The sequence below is a fragment of the Schistocerca cancellata genome, chromosome 4, assembly GCF_023864275.1.
Source record: "Schistocerca cancellata isolate TAMUIC-IGC-003103 chromosome 4, iqSchCanc2.1, whole genome shotgun sequence".
NCBI lineage: Eukaryota > Metazoa > Arthropoda > Insecta > Orthoptera > Acrididae > Schistocerca > Schistocerca cancellata.
Window position 1 is genome coordinate 676326173 of NC_064629.1, and position 27002 is coordinate 676353174.

At 43.7% G+C, this 27002-nt stretch overlaps 1 protein-coding gene across 4 annotated transcripts in view; it reads left to right on the forward strand.

Moving 5' to 3' along the window:
- Positions 1–27002, forward strand: part of LOC126183472 (ecdysone-induced protein 74EF) — a 692094-nt gene that overhangs the window by 187667 nt on the left and 477425 nt on the right. The gene's annotated exons all lie outside the window — the stretch shown is intronic.

A 27002-nucleotide genomic window follows, 5' to 3' on the forward strand; every position in this document is an offset into this window, starting at 1 on the left:
AACAGTCGTCGGATGTTATGGTCTGGGGAATGTTTTTGTGGCATTCGCTGGTTCATCGCGACGTTCTGGAAAGCACAGTGGAACAAAACAAGTATGAATCTATCCTCGGCGACCATGTCCACCCCTACATGCAATTTGTTTCTCCTCGGGACGATCGCATCTACCATCAGGACAATGCAACATGTCAGACACGTCGAAGAGCACCAGGAAGAGTCTACCGTACTCCCAGGCCCCCAAACACTCCCCAGATTTAAACCCAATTGAGAATCTGTAGGGCCACCTCGATTGGGTTGTACGCTCCATGGGTACTCAACCGAGAAATCTAGGCATTGGAGTCGGCATGGCTCCACATCCTTGTCGGTACCTTCCACAACGTTACTGACTCTCTTACTGCACGTCCGCGCTGCAAAAAGTGGTTGGTTATTCAGGCTTTCGACAGGTGGTCACATTAATGTGACTGGACAGTGTAAGTTAGTCACTCTCGGGAGTGTGACATTGTATGTGGTGCTGATAATGGCTTCACTTCGGTGCGGAAGACTGTCCACAAGTTTTGTCACGTATGTCATATACGCTGATCAGCCATAACATTATGACCATCTACCTAATAGCCGGTATGTCCACCTTTGGCACGGATAATAGCGGCGACGCGCAGTAAGGCACTGATAGGTCGCTGGAGTGAGTTGGATCCACATCTAGACATACAAGTCACCTGCTTCCCGTAAATTACTGGGAGGCTGGCGATGAGCTCTGCCACCACATTGAATCACATCCCAGATGTGTTCAGTCAGTTCAGATCTGTCGAGTTGGGGGTCAGCACATCAACTGGAACTCGCATTATCTTGTTGAAAAATGCCACTGCCATCCGGAAACATGATCGTCATGAAGGGGTGTACGTAGTATGCAACCAGTGTACGATGCTCCTTGGCCTTCAAGCCGCCTATTACAACCTCCACTGTACCCATGGGTGCCCACGTGAATGTTCGCCAGAACATAATGGATCCACCGCCATCTTGTCTCCGTCCTGCAGTACAGGTGTCAAGGACCTGTTCCCCTGGAAGACGACGGATTGGCGCCCTCTCGTGGGCATAACGAAAAAGATATCGGGATTCATCAGGCCATGCAACGCTCTACCACTGTGCCAACGTCCAGTGCCGATGGTGACGTTCCCATTTCAGTCGTAGTTGCTGATGTTGTGGTAGCATTGGCACATGCATGGGTCATGGGTCATCAATGTACTGTGCGTTCAGACACGCTTGTACTCCACTGGGAGCCAAACCGCACAATAACCCTGGGTTGGGTGTGGGGTGGCGGTGGGGTGGGTGGCTTGTTGTGGGGCTGTGAACCACTGAGGGCTATGGCGGGACGAAGCCTCTCCGTCGTTCCTTGGTTCCCGGTTCAATACACAATACATACACCAGATATCAATATTGTTGAGCCTTTGTGGTGTACTTTGGAGAGAATGGTGCGTGATCACTATCCACCCCCACCATCGTTACCTGAACATGCTACTACTTTTCAGGAACAGTGGTATAAGGCTCCCTTAAAAACCATACAGTACGAGACGACTGGAAGCTGCTTTGAATGCTAATAGTTTTCCTGCACCGTATTAGGCTTGGTAATGTGTTGTGTTTTTGGTATTGCTATATCTTTGTCCACCACTGTATGCGACTTTTGTGTTTTGCTCTCTGCGTCCCATTAAGAAAATTCTCATAGATTTAGAGATTCTGGAAACATATTTGTGTAAACGTGAATTATATATGTGTGTGTTAAATCTTATGGGACTTAACTGCTAAGGTCATCAGTCCCTAAGCTTACACACTGCTTAACCCAAATTATCCGAAGGACAAACACACACACCAATGCCCGAGGCAGGATTCGAACCTGCGACCGTAGCAGTCGCGCGGTTTCAGACTGAAGCGCCTAAAGCCGCTCGGCCACCTCGGCCGGCCAAGCTTTTTCCTTACCAAACCCAGTAACATTTTCAGCAGAACGGATCGACATATATGCATATTCCCGATATTCTATAAGACGTGGTGTGTTGTTTGACGTTTTACTCTCTTTCTAGTCTTTGTAAAGAAAAAGCAGAATTATCTTTCATGAGATAATTTACAAAGAATGTGTGAGTTTTCGAAATATTGTTTACATCCTGCTACTAGACACGGTTTTGCTATTAGCACTTACAGAACTGCCAAATTTGTAATTTTTTGGTCAAATTTCTTATCGTGACCGACAGTGAATAGTGTTTTATCGCCAACCTGGTTTCAGTAGAATTTTTCATGTCACTTTTCTGAACGTACACAGTAAAGGATAAACGACGCATAGCCTCTCCACGATTTTGTATTTACCCTTAGGTTGCTACAAATTTAGTATTGTAACGAGAGTAAATATTATTTTGCTCGTTTTCATGCATCTTTCCCTTACTCATCACACGTTCCCCCCCCCCCCCCCCCAAAAAAAAAATTTAAGTGTCACCATCCCTGCTGGGTACCTTCAATCCATATTTTACCCAACATTGAGGGCTTTTTACGTGACGTGCTAGTATAGTTTACACAGTCAGGACGGTGGTTCAAATCCCATTCTGTCACTCAGATTTATTATATAGCTTGTTTTCCCCAAATCGCTTAGGATAAATGCTGGGGTGGTACTTTTGAAAAGGATACGGCCAGTATTTTTCCCCGTCATTCCCAAATTCGAGCTTCTACTCCATCTCTGATGAACTCGTCATCGACGGAACGTTAAGCCGTAATCTCCCTGACTTCTTTCATATAGTTAAAAGTGCAATGCACTGTTTTGCCAAACAGCTACAACGGTTTTTAGTTTTCTCGGTCAAAAATGTTCCACTATATAGTGCGTCAGCTGTATTTACATCTATACTCCGCAAGCTGTTTTACGGTGTGAGGAGGAGAGTACTTTGGGTTCCACTGTCACTTCTCCCTTATCCTGTTCCAGTCGCAAGTGGTTCGCGGGAAGACACGATTGCTGGTAAACCTGTACGTGAGTTGCAATCCCGTTAATTTTACCGTCATGGTCTTTCTGCGAGACATGCGTAGGAGGAAGCAGTATATTGGCCGATTCTTCTAGGGACGAATGGTCTCGGAACTTTAATATTAAACCATACCGTGACGATGAACGGCTCTCTTGGAGTGTTTGTTACTGGAATTGGCTGAGCATCTGTGTGACGCTTTCGTGCTTACTGTATGAACCTGTAACAAAACGCGCTGCTCTTCGATTTTCTCTGTTACCTGTATCAAACCTATCTGGTACAAATCCCAGATTGAATATATTTAAGTACTGATCGAACGAAGGTTTTGTAAGTTATCTCCTTTGTGGATGGAATGAAATGATCGTATGGCATTGATGGCCGGGAGTCCCCACCTGGGGAAGTTCGGCCACCGGTTTGTAAATCTTTTCAGTTGATGCCACATTGGGTGACTTGCGTGTCGATGAAGATGAAATGCCGATGAGGACAACACAACACCCAGTCCCTGAGCGGAGAAAGTCTCCGACATGGCCGGTAATCGAACCTGGGCCCGCTACACGGCAGTCAGAAGCGATGACCACTCAGCTAAGAGGGTTGACTTTGTTCTGACTTACATTTTCTAAGGATTTTTCCAATGAATCTAGGTCTGTCATCTGCTTTACCTGCGATTAGTTTCATGATGTCGTTCCACTTTAACTCGCCCCGTAAGCCTACTCCTAGATATTTCTTGAATGTTACTGCTTCCGGTGATTGTTCTCAATACTGTAATCATACAGTAATAGACCCTTATACCTCATAGTGGACCTATTTAGTACATTCGTTTATGTTGAAGGATTAATCCTCTGCAATGTTGATCGTGTGCAGGTCTTCCTACAGTTCGCTGATATTTTCTAGCGTTGCAGCTTTTCTGTATACGGTTGCATCATCCTCGAAAAGCCTCATGGAATTTCCGACTTAATCCACTCTGTCATTTGTATATATCGTCAAAAGTAATGATCCTATAACACTTCCTTTGGGTGCGCCAGAAGTTACTTTCACATTTCACGATGTATCTCCATTGAGAATGGCATGCTGCGTTCTGTTTGCTAGACACCTTTCAATCTAATCACACAGATAGTCTGTTATTCCTTAAGCTCGTATTTTTTTTTTAACATTCACTTGTATTGGCAGCGGACCTTCCTTAGATTAGTCGATCACAGATAAGTTTCTACCACAAGCAGTTATTCACTTGTTTTCCACGAGAGATGCTGGAGACAACTTCGCAATATGTAAATCGACATGTTCGATGAGAGCATGAAATGTGTGTGAAATACTTAGTTGTGTTTATTGGGGTTAGGTAGTGAAGTACGGAAAAAGTCGAAAGCAGCATCGCCATACATGTATATGTTAATCACAAGGTTCCGCAGTAGAAGGAAAAAAAGAAAAAAAAGGACAGGCATTGTGCTAAATTATCGCCAGATTATTTCCTAAGATCGTGCACATACACGTTGGTAAGGGCGTGGAGACCAACACCTGAACACTTACCGCATGCATTCTGCGCGACTGCTGACTCACCGCAGTTGCTGCTACGCTCTTTGCCTCATTACCGTATGCCACACTGCAATCTACTAACGTCATCGCTCTTTGTCATACTGTAGTCACAGGAACAATAATTGCTATGACGTATTCCCGAGCACTCGTGTATTCGGAGGCTCTGGGACGACGACTCTGCGGTATTGTAACTGAAAAATTGAATGGTGGTGAATAATGAAACCCAATCAACTATATTTATCGTGGCCATTGTAATCGCTATTGACCGCTGAGGAAATGGCTTAAGTGAGGAATTCCTTAAGTCATCAGAACATTTTCCACGCTCTTCTCATTTCTACATTTCATTAGGAGTAATAGCGACTCTGCTACAAAAGTGGGAGAGTGTCACACTGAAATCCAAATGTTGAGGGCTCTTTCCTCAGTTGGCTCTGGGTTGTTTTTTTCTATCGCTTATAATGATGACGATATGTTAATGTGAAAAATACCGACTTACACTGTGGTTCGAAGATCACGTGGAGCATAGTAGGTCTCACTAAAACTAGCTAGTTACGTCAGTTCAGTGGTTGGCGGAAGATACAGGAATTACACCTGTAATAGGACCAATTCTCGAAGTAAAGATGATAAATAAACACTCTGTCTGTCATTCATTTCTGTTACGTAATAACTTTGACTGTAGATGTGATAAAAAGACTGCCGCGCGGGGTAGCCGCGTGGTCTTAGGCGCCTTGCCACGGTTCGTGCGGCTCCCCCGTCGGAAGTTCGACTCCTCCCTCGGGCATGGGTGTGTGTGTGTGTGTGTGTGTGTGTGTGTGTGTGTGTGTGTGTGTGTGTGTTTTGTCCTTAGCGTAAATTAGTTTAAGTTAGATTAAGTAGCGTGTAAGCCTAGGGACCGGTGACCTCAGCAGTTTGGTCTCATAGGAACGTACCACCAAATTTGCAATAAAAAGACTGTAAGAAAATTGCGTGATGTCTTGTTTGTTAATTCATTATATGTGACATTTTTGCGAAACCGAAGAACCGATGACGCGATGGAATGGAAGTGACGTAGCAAAAGGAAAAACGACGTCCGCTTGTTCCACGTCATCGAATAGAGGTAAGAGCGGAGACAGCATGTAACACTGCAGCCTTCAGACACATAACATCGGCACTGCAGTTAAGTAGTGTGCTTTATTATTTGGGCAAATGCATATTAAATAAGCTCTGCAAGTATTGTGAAGTTCGTATATTGTCAGAGCACACACTACTGTTGCTATAGTAGTATAGTGGAAAATCAGTAACAGTAGTAGCGACGGTTTAAGGTTATAAGATTTTGAACCGCAAGCAATGTCATCTATCGTTAGTTTACACTACTTCAACTTTTAACTGTTTCCACGTAATGGTAATCTCCGGCAGCGCGAACTATTGACAGTTCTGAGTACTACGTTGGTTGGTTCGTTGATTTTGGATAAGGGACCAAACAGCGCGGTCATCGGTCCCATCGGATTAGGAGAGGACGGGATAGGAAGTCGGCCGTGACCTTCCAAAGGAACCATCCCAGTATTTGCCTGAGACGATTTAGGGAAAACAGGGAAAACCTAAATCAGGATGGCCGAATGCGGGTTTGAACCGTTGTTCGAATGCGAATACATTCTACTAACCACTGCGCCACCTCTCTCGGTAGCACTACGTTCTTTGATTATTAAGCGGCCCGTACACAATCAAATAATTTGTCAATATTTACTAGATTTGTCAAGTGTTTGACCGTGTTCGTTGTTGTTTGACGTGTTTGACGTGTTTGAAAGAAATTTTGATTTAGAGTATATTGACAAGATGGCGGACATCGTTTGTTTCGATGTTGCGCCGCACATGTTTAGCGAAAAAGAGTTGTATTATAGTTTATCTTACTGTATCATCAGTTTCTACGACTGTGGGAGCTGCGATCAAGGATACAAACAGAACAGCATTGACAGATACCATAATAGTAGAGGTATTGCGTCTTTCTCAGCCAATTATTATGCAAAAAATGGTTCAAATGGCTCTGAGCACTATGGGACTCAACTTCTGAGGTCATCAGTCCCCTAGAACTTAGAACTACTTAAACCTAACTAACCTAAGGACATCACACACATCCATGCCCGAGGCAGGATTCGAACCTGCGACCGCAGCGGTCGCGCGGTTCCAGACTGTAGCGCCTAGAAACGCTCGGCCACTCCGGCCGGCAATTATTATGCAGGAAGAGGTTACGAATAAAATCAATGTTCTGCGCACAACGTACGAGCTCCAATGCAATAAAATGATAATAAAAAATTAGTCGAAGCTTTTCTTCCATGGACAATGTATACTGGGTGGTCAGAAACAGTCTGAAAAGCTTGTAAGGGTGTTGCGGGGTTGGCTGTGCTGAAAAATAAAAACGTGAAGAAAAAAATCGATACACTGCGGCGTTTCCGAACTAATAAGTATTGGAGTTAGCCAATCAAGCCGTTGCGCGTACAAATTCATGCGGTCCGCCAAATACAGCTAATGTCAGTTGTTCTCATAGCGTACATGATAGCACAGGAGACTGCTCTGCCTTTGGCTCGCGCTCGATCCTTACTACCAAATTCAAATGGTTCAAATGGCTCTGAGCACTATGGGACTTAAAATCGGAGGTCATCAGTCCCCTATAACTTAGAACAACTTAAACCTAACTAACCTAAGGACATCAAACACATCCCTGCCCGAGGCAGGATTCGAACCTGCGACCGTAGCGGTCGCGCGGTTCCAGACTGTAGCGCCTAGAACCGCTCGGCCACTCCGGCAGGCTGCAATAGAAGAGATTTGTTTCACAGTATCAAAGGTGAAGAGGAGATCGTAGCTCTGAAGGTATGTATTTTAGAGTCCATGTTCTTTGCTTCAAATGATCGTTCCCGTCATATCACTGAATATTGATGTTTCCTCCTGGGACACCCTGCGTAGGTTACAGTAAAGCTGCAGTCGCCATTTCCTGGTGGCATCTGAGTCTTCTGTATCTCGATAGGACTCCTGTGATTTATTCTCACACAAATTCCATTTTCACGTTTTGGTCCTAAGATTTTTCTTGTTTTCCATTTTTTTTTTTTTTTTTCATTTGGTCTCTGTCACCGATTAACATGTTTTCAGATATGTGAAGAGCTCTTGTGTCAACAGCTGTTATTTTTTATTTATTCCAGGTGATTTTGTACACTCTTTGTAGCTTTTTGTTAGCTTCCCGATTCAGTCCCGTCATTTCAATACTTACTCCTAGCCGGCCGCGGTGGTCTTCCGGTTCTAGGCGCTGCAGTCCGGAACCGCGAGACTGCTACGGTCGCAGGTTCGAATCCTGCCTCGGGCATGGATGTGTGTGACGTCCTTAGGTTAGTTAGGTTTAAGTAGTTCTAAGTTCTAGGGAACTGATGACCTAAGATGTTAAGTCCCATAGTGCTCAGAGCCATTTGAACCATTTGAACTTACTCCTAGATACTAGAGTTTGTCTACTTGCGACATATTGCCGAATTCATTGGTTAAAGGTAGACCGTTCAATCTTCATCTGGTCGCTTATTTGTAGTGCGTCCTTTCGTGTGAAATTTGGAGCCCAGCTTTTGTCACTATTTCATGGGGTACTTCTACAGATTGGATTGTTTCTGGTCTGCTATTGGAGGAGACTGCTATGTCCTTAGGTAAAAATTAATAAATAAAGTAACGAAGTTGAAGAAAAAGAGGCGGTAGAGAGTTTGTTCCCGTGCAATAAGGACATCGTTGAAAGTCTATGTCCGTTTATTCCTACAATGAACGGCAAGTGGAAAGAAGGTACTTTATAGTAAAACAGGACGGAATTGAAGTATTGGCAGGGCACAGCACGCAGCCACATTGCGGCAGGTAGGGACATCGACAATGCGGTTAACAGAGAGAGTATGAATGGCACGCGCTGTAAACACGCGGCGCCTTTGTGGCTACAGCCACGGCTCTGGGGCAACGTCCGCGCGCGGCTTTTGTCCTCCGGGCCGCACACATATTCGCCGCCCACCGCCCGCCGCCTATCGACCACAGCACACGCGCCGCTTTGCCGCCTCCTCGTCTCCAGAGTCGCTCCCAATACTTCCGCCCATCCCTCCCCCATTCCCCCACCCCCATTCGGCATCTTGTCCACATCTTCTCCCACCCCTGCCCCCCCAGTACACAACGCAGCGCGTGGCCGCTCCTCGACCGCTTTCTCCTTCCGTTTCAGCAAGGACGCTACTCTGCCAGCCCCGCTACATCTCTCGCTGGCTATTGTGGCCAATTGAGGGTTGCGTCTCGTAATATCTTGCACCAATATTTACGTAATTTTCGGCTACCTCTACCTTCAGGAGAGAGCTGTTACTGATCTTAGATATATTTCCGTGCTTCATTTACCCTGTGCTTACGCTACTTCGATATTCACGATCATTTGGCTGGTGATTGGCTTTATTCTCTTCCAACTGAGTATTTTTGGAGAAATGTAGGTACTTTTTCTGGTGTAAAAAGCAAACATATTTTAAGCTATTGGAATGAAAATTAGACCTAGGAATACCGGGTGATCAAAAAGTCAGTATAAATTTGAAAACTTAATAAACCACGGAATAATGTAGATAGAGAGGTAAAAATTGACACACATGCTTGGAATGACATGGGGTTTTATTAGAACAAAAAAAAAACTAAGTTCACCAAATGTCCGACAGATGCCCGTTATTTTGGGGTGATCGTGTGCTGAGCCGCCACTTTCGTCATGCTTGGCCTCCCAGGTCCCCAGACCTCAGTCCGTGCGATTATTGGCTTTGGGGTTACCTGAAGTCGCAAGTGTATCGTGACCGACCGACATCTCTAGGGACGCTGAAAGACAACATCCGATGCCAATGCCTCACCATAACTCCGGACATGCATTACAATGCTGTTCACAACATTATTCCTCGACTACAGCTATTGTTGAGGAATGATGGTGGAGATATTGAGCATTTCCTGTAAAGAACATCATATTTGCTTTGTCTTTCTTTGTTATGCTAATTATTGCTATTCTGATCAGATGTAGCGCCATCTGTATGACATTTTTTGAAATATTGTATTCTTTTGGTTCTAATAAAACCCCATGACATTCCAAGCATGTGCGTCAATTTGTACCTCTCAATCTACATTATTCCGTAATTTATTCAGTTTTCAAATTTATACTGAGTTTTGGATCACCCGGTATTATACAGGGTGAAACAGAACTGCACCGACAAACTTTCAGAGGTGGTAATATGGATCAGAACAAGAAAAAAAAAAGTTTAGTAAACGTTGGCTTCAAGATACATACCTTAGGAGCTATAAGTACTTGTTCTCCTCTAGTGAAAGCTCTTTGCTTTCCGTATTTTGAGAGGTAGCAGTACTGACAGAAAGAAGAAAAGCACTTAATAAACATGGCCTGTAACATGAACATCATACTACCAACGAGTACTCGGTCATCTTCGCTACTGTGAAACTCATCTCTTCTATTGAATGAGCCGGCCGCGGTGGCCGAGCGGTTCTAGTCGTTTCAGTCCGGGACCACGTGGCTGCTACGGTCTCAGGTTCGAATCCTGCCTCTGGCATGGATGTGTGTGATGTCCTTCGGTTAGTTAGGTTTAAGTAGGTCTAAGTTCTAGGGGACTGGTGACCTCAGATGTTGAGCCCCACAGTGCTCACAGCCATTCTTCTATTGAACTCGTAAGGTATGCACTTTAGAGCCCACGTTTACTGGAAACTTTTTTCTTGTTCCGGTCCATACTGCTGGATCTGAAAGTTTGTCGGAGGAGCTCTGGTTCACCCCGTATGTTTATTCTGATTATTACCATGCTTTCTAGAACTACAGGTTCTGCAGGACCTTCTTCACATTGTTATACACCGTCCGGTTGGTTGATTGGTTGATTTGGGGGAGGGGACCATACAGAGAGGTCATCGGTCCCATCGGTTTAGAGAGGGAAGGGGAAGGAACTCGGCCGTGTCCTTTCAAAGGAACCATCCCGGTATTTGCCTGAAGTGATTTACGGAAGTCACGGAAAACTCAAATCAGGATGGCTGGACGCCGGTTTGAACCGTCGTCCTGCCTCTCGGCTACAGCGCCCGTCAAAAAGTTCCGAGATTGGTTTTATTTCTGCAATATAAGTGACGTCAGCGTAGTAACTACGGTGGCAGTTTGAGCGAACAACTGTAAACAACAGATGTCCTATCAGTGGTGAGTAGGTAGTGTTAAGTAGTGGACGTGCGGCCGTGGTGTGTCAACGTTGTTGTGTCAGAAACTGCAACGGTGCAACACCTCTACAACAAGTATCAATACATTCTCCAGAATCTTTCGAAGAAGAGAAAAATTCGTGGAAAGTTTGTCCCACACGCCTTGACTCCCGAACAGAAACAACGATCCGTAGACGGCTGCCGCGACTTAACTGAAATACAAAATCCGGGCAGATTTTTTCTGGAAAAAGTCATCACTGTTGACGAGACGTGGTGTTATCAGTACCCACTTACCATAAACGAGCAAGTGCAGAAATTCACCTGGGAGGTCAATGGTTTGCGACATAACGGACATTCAAGCCAGTGTGACGTGCAGGTTGAATAACATCTCAATGAAGGAATTTTCTGACAGTTCACGCGGACGCTATGTGCGTTGTACTCAACTGGGGGAAGACTATGCAGAACATCTGATACATTAAAACCACTATCTTAGCTTTCCTCTATTTTTTAATAATACAGCCTCGAAACTTTTTGGGTTGACGGGCGCATTTCTTGCCACCCGCATCGAAATGATGTTACTGTGAGGTTGGTTGGCGAGGTAACAAATAATGACGTTTACAGATGAAATGATTTGTCAACTCGACAGTTAACTTCACAATAACACTATTTCGTTGGATGTGGGAAGATATGTAATAATGTCAAGATTATCCTATAGAGCTTAAAATCTTTAAGGATAAGATAATAACCATAGTGGACATATAATCTTTCTAGGCCTAATTTTCCTTCCAGTAACTGTTACTTAAAATATCTCTGCATTTTAAGAGACCTGAATGAAAGTACCCAATTAATATAGCACAATTAGGGCGAAACATGATTGCAATAGTTATTTTCATAATAGGCAGACCTGACTTACCATAATAACTAAATTTGCAACCACGGCTGCTGTTAGAGCTTCAAAAACGAACTATGTACTGTACCATAAGACTGATCCGATTTCACAAAACCATGCTTCCAAATGAATGCAGACGGAAACTTGGTACACGTATAGGACTACAAAGTTATTTATTTTCGAGAGCACCATCCGATTTTACAAGGTTTTATCTTTTTCAAGCATGCACGTACAATAGTGAGACAAGTTTTACAATTACAAGTAGGATCGAAGTTTCCATTTACCTTGCACAAATGGTCGATGTCTACAACAAATATACAGACTCGTCCCATGCTTTTGCTGGCATGTATGGAGGAATTCCATTCACTGGTTTTGCTATGCGGCATCACAGTTCACTCAGAAATATTGAAGGGGGAGACACACAAACGGACTCGTTCACGGACACCCACAAAAACATCACGTATCTGGGGATCAGGGGATCTTGGCTGCCCAATGCGGGAATGCGAGATCCGTACGTTGTAGAAGGTGCAGTGCCGTAGGCTCGACGAATGTCACTCCGTACAGTTATAGCTGATTTGCAGTTGTTGAAGCACAGAACGCCCTTTTTCTTTTTTTGAACCGGCAACTTACAGCTGGCGTCTTGCTAAATTTCTAGTTCGATAAATAAGTTGGAATTTAAAAAAAAATGGTTCAAATGGCTCTGAGCACTATGGGACTCAACTTCTGAGGTCATCAGTCCCCTAGAACTTAGAACTACTTAAACCTAACTAACCTAAGGACATCACACACATCCATGCCCGAGGCAGGATTCGAACCTTCGACCGCAGCGGTCGCGCGGTTCCAGACTGTAGCGCCTAGAACCGCTCGGCCACCCCGGCCCGCAGTTGGAATTCAACGTAGCTTTCTATACTCATTCATGTTGAGCGTATGGTATTGTAAAATCGCCTGAATTTTCTTGAAACGCCCTGCATAACTGGAGAACGGCCGCGACAGTCAAGCTCCAACCAAGAAAGGAAGACCAAAATTATTGATTAGAACCTGTTTCTTATTATTCGTTTGTAACAGAAATTTTATAGAATGTACAGTAAGCCATGAAAAGCATGAGCATTTACGCTCCGATATGACTTCCATTTACATATCAGTATACTGTATAGTGTGCAGCTTTCAGTATGTGTTATGTGCTAGTAGCAATACCACACAAATGGCTCAGTCGTCTAGGATGAGATTATCCTATTTTTTTTTCAGTTACAGCTTCCTCTGTTGTAGGAATACAGTTCACTGGATAGACAAAAATGTTATGGAGGATGGCATCTCATACTTCACGAATAGCGGTAAGAAGGGAAATATCGCTGGTTGTCTTTGTGGCTGGGTGCGAAGTCAGCGCTTCAAATGGTTCAAATGGCTCTGAGCACTATTGGACTTAACTTCTGAGGTCATCAGTCCCATAGAACGTAGAACTACTTAAACCTAACTAACCGAAGGACATCACACACATCCATGCCCGAGGCAGGATTCGAACCTGCGACCGTAGCGGTCACGCGATTCCAGACTGAAGCGCCTAGAACCGGCGGCTAAGTCAGCGCTTCGAAACGCCTCGCATATGTAATGGCCTTATGACATGCCATTTTTTTTCCAGGGTTAGTTCCTTAGAAAAACTGGATTGGCCGCTCCTCCATGCCTTCGTGCGCCTAAAGCATGGAGTAGAGCACCACGGAGATGCTCAGCCAACTCCAGTGGCAGACAATGCAAGAGAGGCGTTCTGCCTCACGGTGTACTTTACTGCTAAAGTTCCGAGAGCGTATGTTCGTAACGGGATTCGCACCGCCGTCCCTCCCCATTTGAGACGATTGTCTTACATTGTGCCACCTCACTCGGTCATCCAAATACACATCAAGTTTGCAACCGACAAAAACGCTGTTGCACTAATATTCTCCGAACCAGACGTTGAAGTTCTTTCTACTTATGGAATTATGTCCTGACAAATAAACGTCGTAACGTCTTCCTTGCTGTGCCCCTTCTTTCGCCCATGCAAGCGCCGTCAATAGCAAACAACTTCATAAGAGTTTGAAGGGTGCGTAAACGGGTACACGTTCTTTCTTCCTAGAGGTCCTTCTCTGGTTCCCAGTAAGAACTAGATGAAAACAGTTCCTGGAAGTTATTATTTCAATGTTACTTCCACCCGACTAGGCAGTAGCTGAAAAATAGAGCAAAGTGAATCCCAACGGGAGCTAGTAAACAGTCTTTATTGTCGTCTGCTCTTCGTTTCAGCAGAAGTGGATACAGTCTCACGCGCGGGAGTCGAGGATGTGTTTCAAACTCAGTATATGTGCCCTATGTTGTTCTTACCTAAATTCAGTATTGCTGTTGAGTGAAATACTAAATCCTGACACATTAATATATCATTTCTTTATTTCCACAACAGCATAATAAAAGAATTTATAACCTAATGATAGTGAGAGACAAACATGATGTGAAAACGCGACCATTTTGAAATATTTATTTTTTAAACCTTCCCTATACGTAAGACAGATATAGATGTTCACAGAGCGCCGGAGAGTGAGCTGAAATGCCTGTTCTCGCCTTTTTAAGAGTCTTCAGGACTGGAATCCACTTTCCAGTTTTTACATGCCCAGTGTAAACGCAAAAAAACGATACGTCTCAATAACAAACGTAACACAGCCATGGTTCTTTTTTAAACCAAAATGTCACATTCACGGTAACCTGAACGCAGTTGTCTTTTATTTCACCCGTAGAAACACACGCTCGCTGTGAAATGCCTTTTGCCGTTCACAAGCTGCCATGTGTTTGTCTAGTTTCTTCCAAGTTGTGCGGAAATGATAACATACCAGAATGTAAGTTACTCCAGGCTATTCTAGGCGCGCAGTCCGGAACCGCGCGACTGCTACGGTCGCAGGTTCGAATCCTGCCTCGGGCATGGATGTGTGTGATGTCCTTAGGTTAGTTAGGTTTAAGTAATTCCAAATTCTAGGCGACTGATGACCATAGATGTTAAGTCCCATAGTGCTCAGAGCCATTTGAACCATTTGAACCACCTGCTCGATAGGGGCTGTTCAGGTTGCACGGTTTGCTGAAGTGGAACCGTTTACAAATGAACTGTGGGATCAGCTTTAATAAAAATAAAAAAACAAATCAACATATTTTTTTCAGTGTCAAGTTACAGTCACCTACAGTTACTGATCAGAACAGGGAGAAGTTACTATCGTCCGATATTACGTAATCTGACTACAGATATCACATCAATAGCAAAGGAACTGAAATTTTCACCTTCTTGTTTGAAGCAAAATTATTTAGAGTGGTGTCTTTTGTACACGACTGAATCAAGTGAGAAACAGCGAAACAACTTCTATAAATAAATTATAAATTACAAAAATGAAGAGCAGGCTTAGCGTAGTTTTGAGACAGACATTCTAGATTGTGAACTATCGCCGTTGATTTGAGAGCCTTTTCACTCGAGAAAGTATCCAGTTTCTTAACTGTCGCAACACCTCACTTGGTTTATACGTGGACTAATTATGAAATTTCCAAATTTACAAAAAATAAAAGTAAAAAAAAGAAACAGGAAGTACAGTGAAAGAAGATGGCAAATCGCCGAGAAGGATTTGCAGTCGTCAACAACGTTCTAATCAACGTCGTCTGTCAAAGCAGTCAAAAACGTAACACTTTGGATGCTACGTATATGAGATGAAATTTTTAGCTGTTGCCTTCTAGGCACTTTGACAACAGCACGACTTGCAGACTCAGTGCTCGCTGGAAAACGTTCTCTTGGTTCGACTCCAAAGCAGCCAGGCTTGTAACTTTCGCGTCTTCCACTTTTCCTTAGCCCTCCGTTTGGCTGATCTTTCAGAGTCACTGGTGCAAATCTTTCCAAAGCACAGCTCGTTCTTCCGTACCAACAACTCTCAAACGAATGTCGGTAGCATTGAATGGAACGAGCCAGGAGCATAGAGAAAAAAGGCGAATTCGTATCAGACAGGATGTTGACTCTATTTTTGCGCGGATCATCCTCGTCATCTGTTATCGTCTTGGAGCTACGCAGCTGTTTCAAACAGCCCGCGGTGTTGTCGTGGAACTGTGTGAAGTTCGTACTCACCAGCGAGCTATTCTCACTGCACAGTCGTGCCTCCTCTCGAGGTCATAGGCAGCAAACAACCTTCAGTTCACGGGTACTGCCAACGGTGGTTATATGTAGCACCGTGCTACCCGACATCTGATATCGTTTGTAAATTTATGTATATGGGAAAAACTATCAAAATATAATGAAATGCCGCGCGACTGCTACGGTCGCAGGTTCGAATCCTGCCTCGGGCATGGATGTGTGTGATGTCCTTAGGTTAGTTAGGTTTAAGTAGTTCTAAGTTCTAGGGGACTGATGACCACAGCTGTTAAGTCCCATAGTGCTCAGAGCCATTTGAACCATTTTTTACTCGAGGCTATGGTGCCAAATAGAAAACTGTGAATATCCAAGTGCGGAAAAACTCTTATGATGACGCTTAACTGTTTGTGTTAATACATTGGCTTGCCTGAATGTGGTTTTTATGGTGTTTCCCAAGCTCGTTTAGGCAGTTGCTGGGCTGTTTCCCAATCTCCGCCCCACAAAGTACAACACACACAGTCAAAATACGATACCACGCAGAACAAAATGACACTATTCGCAGACAGATGGCGCAGTCGCCTTCCGTCTTTTAGGATTAATGGCGGCTGCGGAGATAGGAATGGCATCGGGCCACAAAATTAAAACAAAATAAAGTAAATTTGAAATAATGAAATCAGCAGAACCCGTAAGCACTGTAATTTCTCTTTTTAAATGACAATATCTTCGGCAACGACTGCCTATATGTTGTAAATTTCACAATCTTAATTCCGACTTTTAAGTCATTTTCAACTGGTTAAGGTGCTAAAAACAGAACATTAGTAGAATTAGTGAAAAGGATTTGAGCCTGTAGGCTACTCAGTCCTGACTTTATATATTATTAATGAGAAGTTTATATTGATGGACAATCCGTTGTTCTGGAACAAAACAAGACTAAAATACTAAACTTAAAATATTCGTGTGATTCACAAAAATTTCAATCAATGCAGCGTATGTGCTACTTCAGGTCTAAAACACGTTTCATTTTATTCTACTAATAAAATGTTTTCAGGAGTTGCTATGATGAATATTATTTATAAATCGACAAATGAAATATATAAATATGATTATGTAAGTCCTACAAACTGTTATTTAGCTATTATATGTGGAAATGCAGTCACAAAATTTTTCTGCTATTTCCTGGAATAGCGAAAATGGGCTAATTTTTCTGTGAAATTGAGATAAATTTTGCATTTAGTGGAAAATTTGGAAATTTGTGGTAAGTTCAAAAGGCTCTGAGCACTATGGGACTTAACATCTATGGTCATCAGTCCCCTAGAACTTAGAACTACTTAAACCTAACTAACCTAAGGACATCACACAACACCCAGTCATCACGAGTCAGAGATAATCCCTGATTGTGGTAAGTTCTATGGGACCAAACTAATAAAGTCATCGGTCCCTAGGCTTACACACTACTTAAACTAACTTACGCTAAGGACTACACACACACCCATACCCGAGGGAGGACTCGAACCTCCGACGGGTTGTTGGAGGGTGGGGGGGGGGGGGGGGGGTAGCCGCGCGAACTGTGGCAAGGCGCCTAGACCGCGCGGCTGTCCCGCGCGGCTGCATTTAGTGCACTATATAAATGTCAAACTATTACATGCAGGCAACCTACACCAGAAACGACTTTTCTGGGTTTTATTTATCATTTCAGGTAGATGCATGGCTTTGAACATCTTTGTTGTTGGTGATGGTTCAGGTTTTGATGTGCGGCTCTTCATTGTTAACTGCTTCATATCTGTCATCCTCTTCCTATTCACTGTATTCTTCGTCTTTCATTCTCTGTTGTGAATTTGAAAGTATAGATCGTTGCCGAATGTAGATCAAATGCCGCATAGAAGAAAAAAAAATGTATCGCCGTAGTGCGGTGACGAAATAAGCAAACACTTATTCGATAGTGTAATACATATCAGCATATTACAGCCTGTTCTAAACGCATTCTGGTTCACATCTACTAAAAACAAACAGTAATTACCGTAATTTTCGAAGCCATGCTAACACTTCGATACACAGCGCTCTTCAAAAAGGTGCTGCCTTCTGGGAACACGTAGAAACGAAAGTAAGTAATGCACAGAAAGCACATGGTGTAAAGTATACGCTACAACCAGGAACATCAAGTTAGGTTTATTGTCTGAACTATAAAAAAAATGTTGTTGTATATGGCGTTTATGTTATATAAGGTCTGAGGAAGACATATTAGGAATTAACTTCCCGTCGATATCGATATCATTAGAGACGGAAGGACTGCGGAGAAAAAGACTCATTTCAGCAATTGTCACATGCACCATCGGATGTAAAAACACTACAGTTGGTTCCCACCTGATTTTGACCAGTACGGAATACGTAACTGACGTGTGTAGAAATCATGAATCCAGTTTCATGAGATTTATTTCCATCTGTTACACACCGATGGCGTATCTGACTAATGCTCACATGAGTCTTATAGACTGGCATCCTTTTTACTTATTTTTCTAACATTGGCAATTGCTGTACTTTCAGTACGTCAGTCTCTTGGTTAGCACACTGGACTCGCATTCGGGAGGACGACGGTTCAATCCCGTCTCCGGCCATCCTGATTTAGGTTTTCCGTGATTTCCCTAAATCGCTACAGGCAAATGCCGGGATGGTTCCTTTGAAAGGGCACGGCCGATTTCCTTCCCCATCCTTCCCTCACCCGAGCTTGCGCTCCGTCTCTAATGACCTCGTTGTCGACGGGACGTTAAACACTAATCTCCTCCTCCTCCTCCTCCGTCAGTCTCTAGGAACTGACTTAAAAGTCGATATTACAACTGTGGAAATTACACTAAATAGTTCTGACGTTGGCGAACTTGTTACCATTAAAAAAAAGTTCAAGGAGACTGCAATCCCCCCCCCCAAAAAAAAAAAATGTGTAATTGCTCTGTTACTAAAATGTGTGTCTAACTTTGTTTTGAGTTGCTATCGCTAGGATGTCGGCGTAGCTAAACATTACAGAATCAGTGACGAGTATGTCGCAAGTGTACCCGTTACAGAAAATTAGAACTAAAACCGAGTCCTGAAGGAGACCGTTCTTTATCGTGTAGGATTTACTTCTAGTTTCTCCTACGTTAACTTTAAAAGAATGGTTTTTAAATATATTTTACGTTATTGCTGCGGTCTCTGAGCTTGTAACGGTTGATTTAGCTTATACGTTAATCCATCCAGCCATACAGTGCCTTACGTTGCTGAGAGGTCAGTAAATATCTCTGAGGTTTTCTTAGTCTTATGGAAGCCCACGTCCAAAACAATGTTAGGGTGAGAAATTGCGCGCAATAGTTCCGAACTGCACGAAATCTTTCTTGGAGTAGGGGATTATGACATCATTACTGGATATATAGCAGTCTTTCCAGCATCTTGTAACAGATGCTTAGTATCGTGACTGGACGATAGTTCGCTGGGTCGTCTTTAGATTTTCCTGGTTTGAGAAAAGAAGTACACTACTGGCCATTAAAATTGCTATACCAAGAAGAAATGCAGATGATAAACGGGTATTCATTGGACAAATATATTATACTAGAACTGACATGTGATTACATTTTCACGCAATTTGGTGCATAGATCCTGAGAAATCAGTACCCAGAACAACCACCTCCGGCCGTAATAACGGCCTTGATACGCCTAAGCATTGAGGCAAACAGAGCTTGGATGGCGTGTACAGGTACAGCCGCCTATGCAGCTTCAACACGATATCACAGTTCATCAAGAGTAGTGACTGGCGTATTGTGACGAGCCAGTTGCTCGGCCACCATTGACTAGACGTTTTCAATTAGTGAGAGATCTGGAGAATGTGTTGGCCAGGGCAGCAGTCGAACATTTTCTGTATCCAGAAAGGCCCGTACAGGACCTGCAACATTGGGTCGTGCGTTATCCTGCTGAAATGTAGGGTTTCACAGGGATCGAATGAAGGGTAGAGCCACGGGTCGTAACACATCTGAAATGTAACGTCCACTGTTCAAAGTGCCGTCAATGCAAACAATAGGTGACCGAGGCGTGTAACCAATGGCACCCCATACCATCACGCCCGGTGATACGCTAAGTATGGCGATGATGAATACAAGCTTCCAATGTGCGTTCACCGCGATGTCGCCAAACACGGACGCGACCATCATGGTGCTGTAAACAGAACCTGGATTCATCCGAAAGAACGACGTTTTGCCATTCGTGCACCCAGGTTCGTCGCTGAGTACACCATCGCAGGCGCTCCTGTCTGTGATGCAGCGTCAAGGGTAACCGCAGCGCCGGTCGGGTTGGCCGAGCGGTTCTAGGAGCTACAGTCTGGAACCGCGCGACCGCTACGGTTGCAGGTTCGAATCCTGCCTCGGGCATGGATGTGTGTGATGTCCTTAGGTTAGTTAGGTTTAAGTAGTTCTAAGTGCTAGGGGACTGATGACCTCAGAAGTTAAGTACCATAGTGCGCAGAGCCATTTAAACCATTTTTTGGTAACCGCAGCCATGGTCTCCGAACTAATAGTCCATGCTGCTGCAAACGTCGTCGAACTGTTCGCGCAGATGGTCGTTGTCTTGCAAACGTCCCCATCTGTTGACTCAGGGATCGAGACGTGGCTACACGATCCGTTACATCCATGCGGATAAGATGCCTGTCATCTCGACTGTAGTGATACGAGGCCGTTGGGATCCAGCACGGCGTTCCGTATTACCCTCCTGAACCCACCGATTCCATATTCTGCTAACAGTCACTGAATCTCGACCAACGCGAGCAGCAATGTCGCGATACGATAAACCGTAATCGCGATAGGCTACGATCCGACCTTTATCAAAGTCAGAAACGTGATGGTACGCATTTCTCCTCCTTACACGAGGTATCACAACAACGTTTCACCAGGCAACGCCGGTCAACTGCTGTTTGTGTATGAGAAATCGGTTGGAAACTTTCCTCATGTCAGCACGTTGTAGGTGTCGCCCCCGCCGCCAACCTTGTGTGAATGCTCTGAAAAGCTAATAATTTGCATACCACAGCATCTTCTTCCTGTCGGTTAAATTTCGCGTGTGTAGCACGTCATCTTCGTGGTGTAGCAATTTTAATCGCCAGTAGTGTAGTTTTTCCAGTTCGAAATTTCTGAGGGAATTTTTGCGCTGTCCAGTATTTCATTGTAAAACTGTAATAGCGATTGTCATGCTTTCCTTCCTAGTTGTTTAATGAACTCTGGAAATATACCATCTAGTCCGGCAGCTTTCCTATTTTTGAGGGATTTAATTATTACAAGTTCCTCCTCTGTGAAGGATAGGGACAGATTAGGGTCTTCAATTTCTTGTCTCTTGTGCGTGAGTTGTTCCTGTAACTAAAGATGTGAACCATAAGTCTTAAAATAGCGAGCGATAAAACCCCTGCAGCGACATTATTGTTAATGAAGAATGCAGCTGAGTATCTCCTCTGGTATTGCATTGTTTATGTTTTCATAATGTCGGGATGCCAGTATTCCTCATCAGGCTTCTACTTTTTTGGGTACGCAACAAATGCTCATTTTATTTAGGGTTCGGTGTACCTTCCAGACTGCGTCGTCGTTTGTGTAAGACGCTGGCGCCGAGCACGGCTGCCGCGCGGGGCCGGGCGGAGCAGAGACGGCTGTGTATCACGCGAGGTCACTGACACCCAGTGTCACGCCTGCTTATCAAGCCTCATCGCGCCCGCCCCTTATCGGCCCTGCGCTCCCACATCAAACCGCAGTGTCCCATCGCTGCGCTGCCTTTTAGGATTAAATTACTTTTCGGTTCCTTTCTTTGGAGTATAAGAAACGCCACATGCCGAGAGAGTGGCCGAGGGCCGTGTAGCGAGCGGAACCTGTTACGACGCCGTGAGCTCGTAAAAGCCACCAGCCACTCATCGAAACATTTTCTTTCACCGTCACTATCGCTGCCGCCTAAGCAGTACTTTACGCCTCCTTCGAGCCACATAGTTGTGGACCGGGTCATCCGAAAGTAACAGAAAAAGTGAATAGTCAGTCAATCAAGTAGGCAAGCGCTCTACCAACTGAGCTACCCAAGCACGACTCACGCCCCGTCCTCACAGCTTTACTTCTACCAGTACCTCGTCTCCTACCTTCCAACCTTTACAGAAGCTCTCCTGCGACCCTTCGCAAGATAGCTTCTGTAAAGTTTGGATGGTAGGAGACGAGGTATTGGTAGAAGTAAAGCTGTGAGGACGGGTCGTGAGTCGTGCTTGGGTAGCTCAGTTCGTAGACCACTTGCCCGCGAAAGGAAAAGGTCCCGAGTTCGAGACTCGGTCCGGCACACAGTTTTAATCTGCCAGGAAATTTCATATCAGCGTACACTCCACTGCAGAGTGAAAATCTCATTCTGGAAACATCCCCAAGGCTGTGGCAAAGCCATGTCCCCGCAATATCCTTTCTTTCAGAAGTGCTAGTTCTGCAAGGTTCGCAGGAGAGCTTCTGTAAAGTTTGGAAGGTAGGAGACGAGGTACTGGTAGAAGTAAAGCTGTGAGGACGGGGCGTGAGTCGTGCTTGGGTAGCTCAGTTGGTAGAGCACTTGCCCGCGAAAGGCAAAGGTCCCGAGTTCGAGTCTCAGTCCGGCACACAGTTTTAATCTGCCAGGGAATTTCATATCAGCGCACACTGCGCTGCCGAGTGAAAATCTCATTCCAGTCAATCAAGTAGTATTTCTTGGGAGATACGTGCCCAAAGCTGAGACTTTCTCATATCGTAAATATCTATTGGCGGAATAGGTACTTTTTCTGAGAAAACTGATGTTTGGGGCTATAAGATGAACACTTACAAGTAAAAAAAAAGGGGGGACACAGAAATAGGATTTTATAAAGAACTCACAGTGCCTTTGCTGCCACATAATTGTGAGAATTGTTTAGAAATAGAAAGGAAAAGAGAACTATTACAACAGTGGAAGTAAAATTACTAAGATCGCCTGCGGGATTTACCCTTAGACATGCAATCAGAAACGGAAACATCATACGGGAATTAAAGCTATTTAATATAAATTAAAAGATAGAAGAACGAAACAGCAGGTGGTACGAACTCCTCTTACGTATGGAAGACGATAATGATGATGATGAAATGATGACGATGATGGTGATAATTACTTCTCCACTAACAGATAGCGTTTCATTGTCATCATTAGCTCTTATAATACCGTATACAATGATCATTTAGACTTCCGATGAGAGAACAGTGCTTCTCGTCCGTTCACACAACATTCAACAGGCGCTCCACACGATTTTCCCATTTACAACCGCTAAAGAATCTGATTAAATATCGAAATCAGCTGCAGGATTCTGACACCAATATCTGCAGGGAACTTTCCTCGTCATATGTTTTTTTCATTATTGAAAACTAGGATATTACTGTGTACGCTGGATCACGCTCTGGGGAACAATTTGTCATATATGGACTTGCCATATATTTTGTTACTTTTGAGTGACCTCTACTAGGTACCTAAACGGTGTGCAGCAATTGAAAGTCTTCGACACATATTTGATTGGAAGCCTTCTCACTTTCCGATATACTTTGCCCGCTCTCCATCGATTATTTGATGAGGTTTCATTATAAAATGAGCATTTTGAAATGATCGGAACAAAAAGAACGCAGCTGTAAGGAGAACTATTTATACAGCGAAGCCACCAGCAGGTGACAATTTCCTACCGCGTACGCCTTCCATAACGGAGCATACTAAGTTGTTAAAAATCAACTAAAGCGGGACATTCATGCCGCCGTTGAAGGTATAGTGGAGAAGCCAGCACACTGTTACGATAAAATTGTGACTTTCCACAATACGAAGGTCGTGAAATAATTATGAGAAAGCGTCTAAATACGGCAGGCGATAGCGGGGCATTGTTAAGCGAAGGTCGCGGAGAGAACCACAACTGTGCCTGAAGGAAACATTAAAGCGTCAAGCAAAGACGATAGCCACAGCAATTGTAATGCAAAGTACCCCATAAAAGTAAATAATTATATAACTGTACCTTGTAATGCACTAAGCCGTGAGTGAAACGGGGAAAACGTTTGGCATTTATGCTGTAGTTCTGAACATTAGTGGAGTGTGTAACTGTATGGTCGACACGGCAACGATTTGAATCCTTTAACCACTGCATTTCGAACGCTGTCACCACAAGGTGTGAGTATGATACGTACTGTACTACTGCGGCGGCTGCTTGTATAGCATGGTGTTGTGTATTTATGTATGACACGTGCCAGTGTATATTGTACTCCCGACCAGGAACAAGGGGTCGCCGAGGTTATCTTTCAGATCCCACTGGCGGATCGCCATCAACGTCACTCCGCGAGACGTTGCACAGACCTTTGTAATTCACGTAGGATATTGGCGCGAAGTTTGGTGATCAGAAAAATGACGTCACCACCTCTCGTCCCCTCGCTGGCCAAATACTAGAGGTAAAAATTTCTTCCGCAACCAATGTTACAATACAGTATTAGTGGTGTTCCGTCTGACGCAGTCACGTCGATTAAATATCTAGGCATAATGTTGCAGGGCTATATGAAATGGAACGAGCACGTAAAGTCGGTACCGTAGTAGGGAAGGCGAAACATCGACTTGGATTTATTTGAAAAATTCTAGGAAAGTGTAGCTCATCTATAAGGCAAACCGCGTATGGAACACAAACGCGACCCATTCTTTAATGTTGCTCGAGTGCTTGGGATCGCGATCTGATCGATTAAAGGAAGACGTCGAAGCAATTCAGCGACGTGCTGCTTAGATTTGTTACCGGTAGTTTCAATCAACCCGCAAATATTACGGAGATGCTTCGAGAATTCAAATGGGAATTTCTGGCGACAAGACGATGTTCTCTTCGCGAGTGTATAAAAACATTGCTGTAAACTTTTGCGCCCCTAGTATCGGCATCGATGTTAACGTTGGCGTCAACGTATCCCGCACGATGTCTGAGAATTATGCATGATATTATCGTATCATCTAAGCACACATGCTATACAACAAAAAGCCGATTGTTTTTTGTGCCGTGCCAGTTACGTTCACTGAAGTACCGAAAGTTTATTAGCACAGTTTAAAATAGCATCGAGCTCACTGGAGACGGAACATAAGCACAGTCGGAATGATGTTGTCGTTGTTAGGCTTTCATTTCGAAGACTGGTTTGATATAACTTTCTACGCTAGTCTATCCCGTGCAGACTCTTCTTCTCTGCACAACTACTGCATCCTTCATCCATCTGAAGCTGCCAAATGCGCTCAAACCTCGATCTTCCTCTATAATTCTTACCCGCCACACATGCCTCCATTACGAAATTTACAATTCTCTGATTCTTTAGAATGTGTCCTATCAACTGCCCCTTTTTTTAGTCACATTACGCTATAAATTTATTTTTCCCCCAATTCGATTCAGTACATCTTCGTTAGTTCTCCAATCTAGTCATCTAACCTTCAGCATCACATTTCAGTAGCTCGTATTCTGTTCTTGTCTGAACTGTTTCACTTCCGTATGAGGCTACTCTCCAGACTTATACCTTCAGGAAAAAAATCCTAACATTTAAATTTATATTCAATGTTAACACATTTCTCTTTTTTCAGAAATGCTTTTCTTACTGTTGCCAGTCACCATTTCATATCCTCTCTACTTTAGATATCGTCAGTTACTTTGCTGCCCAAATAGAGATACTCATTTAACGCGTCATTTACTAATCTAATTCCGTGGCCATGCTCTGATTTACTTTGAATACATTCCATAACCCCTGTTTTACTTTTGTTGATGTTCACTGGTTTTCAAGACACTATCCATTCCCTTCAATTTCTCTAGAAAACGCTTTGCCGTCTCTGACAGAATTACATTGTGATTGGCAAACCTCAAAATTTTAATTCCTTCTCTCTTAACTTTAATTCCCTTGCCAAATTTCTCCTCGGTTTCCTTTACAGCTTGCTGAACGTAGTGATGAAATAATATGGGGGATGTTTCCAGAATGAATTTTCCACTGTGCAGTGGAGTGTGCGCTGATATGAAGCTCTCTGGTGATTAGAACTGTGGACTGAATTTTCTCATTTCCAGAAGACAGAAGGAGCGATTTGTTTTACTTGGGAAAAATATTCTAAATCCAAGATGACATTTTTTTTCGTTCAAAACAATGAATTTCGACAGACACTGCTGTATCTTCAGGTCTTTAAAAATCTTTTTGTTATGAAATGTTTTAATTCCAATTTAAGATGAACATTTTGCATAACAAAAACACTTTTAAAACAGTGTGCCGGACCGCCTCTGGAACTCGGGACCTTTGATTTGCGCGAGCAAGTGAGGTACTAGCGGAAGTAAAGCTGTGATCACCGGTCGTCACTCCTAGCTGGTTAGCTTAGTTGTTAGAGCGGTTGCCGCGAAATGTAAAGGTCCCAAGTTCCAGTCTCTGTCCACCACACAGTTTTAATCTGCCTGAAAGTTTCAACATGGCGAATATTCTACAATGCTGTTTTGCTCCTTTATCAACTACTGCCACCCTTTCATGTCCTTCGACTTTCATAACTGCAGTCTGGTTTCTGTACGAGGTATAGAAATTTCGCTCGCTGCATTTCAGACCTACAACCTTCAGATTTCAAACTCTTGTCCAGTCAAACTTTATCTACCAGAAAATCGTTTGGCATGACTGTAATCTGGTCCTTGGGCGGGATAACTCCCATTATCTATTACAGAATTTATCAAAAGGACCCCCTGCTAACAGATCGAAATTATTTGACTCACAAGGGGAGGCCACGACGTTTGGAACGCGGATTTACTGCAAACTTCGCGCACTCGTAGTACTCCATGAGGATAACAAAATCAAAATGTGTAAGCAGTAGCGCGTACTTCTCAAGCGTTATTGAGAAAATCGCAAGATAATTTCGGTCGTCAAATATAACATGTGCGTAGCCATTTTCACCAGGAAGCGGCGGCAGCCGAGTGGTTAGCGTTCAAGCCCTGTAATCACTGGAATCGATGGATCGAGTCCCGCTCGTCAGTTTTTTTTAATTTCTAACACAGTAATTTTCTTTACTATTTACATTACAATTGATACAATGGGAAAAATACGTGTAATCGGATGAACTTTTCTTCAATTTACAATTTTATTTGGCAGTCTACAAATTTTTATTATCACAAATAATATAATATTTATGACTATCGACTAATTAACGACCAAACGCATAAAGTGATACTGAAAATGTATGCTTGTCCGTGATCTGAGAAATCCCTGATACCTGGAAGGAGCCCTAAATGACTTGTTACCTCCAAGTTTTGACCGGCACAGACTGCTTTCGAAAGATGCACAATTAATCGT